The sequence below is a fragment of the Etheostoma spectabile genome, unplaced genomic scaffold (assembly GCF_008692095.1).
Source record: "Etheostoma spectabile isolate EspeVRDwgs_2016 unplaced genomic scaffold, UIUC_Espe_1.0 scaffold376, whole genome shotgun sequence".
Taxonomy (NCBI): Eukaryota; Metazoa; Chordata; class Actinopteri; order Perciformes; family Percidae; genus Etheostoma; species Etheostoma spectabile.
This window is the reverse complement of record NW_022605594.1, coordinates 227051-227615: the sequence shown is the minus strand read 5'-3', so window position 1 is coordinate 227615 and position 565 is coordinate 227051. Positions and strand designations below refer to the sequence as shown.

The 565-nt window shown below is 39.6% G+C and overlaps 1 protein-coding gene across 5 annotated transcripts in view; it reads left to right on the top strand.

Annotated features, from left to right (window-relative positions):
* LOC116686439 (palmitoyltransferase ZDHHC3) overlaps positions 1-565 on the top strand; it is a 146818-nt gene that overhangs the window by 72568 nt on the left and 73685 nt on the right. The window lies entirely within an intron of this gene.

Below are 565 nucleotides of genomic sequence, written 5' to 3'. Positions count from 1 at the left end.
ACAGTAGGATTCCCGGCATCTACGGACAAGGCAATGTCATTATGTACCCTCAACAGTGCAGACTCAGTGCTGTGACGGGATCTAAAACCAGATTGAAATTTTTCAAAAACACAATTCAGTTGTAAAAAGACTTGTAACTGTATAAAAACATTTTTTTTAAACCTTTGAAAGAAAAGGCAGATGAGAGACTGGTCTAAAATTGGACAGCACTGTGGGGTCAAGATTAGGTCTTAAGTAGGTCCGGACCACAGCATGTTTAAAGGCAGCTGGGACAGAACTAAAGTAAGACAGGAATAAAAAGAGTAAGAAGACCTCCCCCAATGGTATTAAAAACCTCCTTCCCATTTGGCGAGGACAATGTCTAGGGACAGTTGGTAGGTTTCATGTGTTGTACAACCTCACTAAGTAACGTCAGAAAAATTGGCTTAAATTCGCCAAACACAGCTGAGTGTATAGGAGAAGCAGGTAAAAACACCTTAAAATTAGCACTGGTGATCTTCCTAATAGAGGCTACTTTGTCAATAAAGTAACCAAGAAATTTCTCACATGTACTGATTGACACATC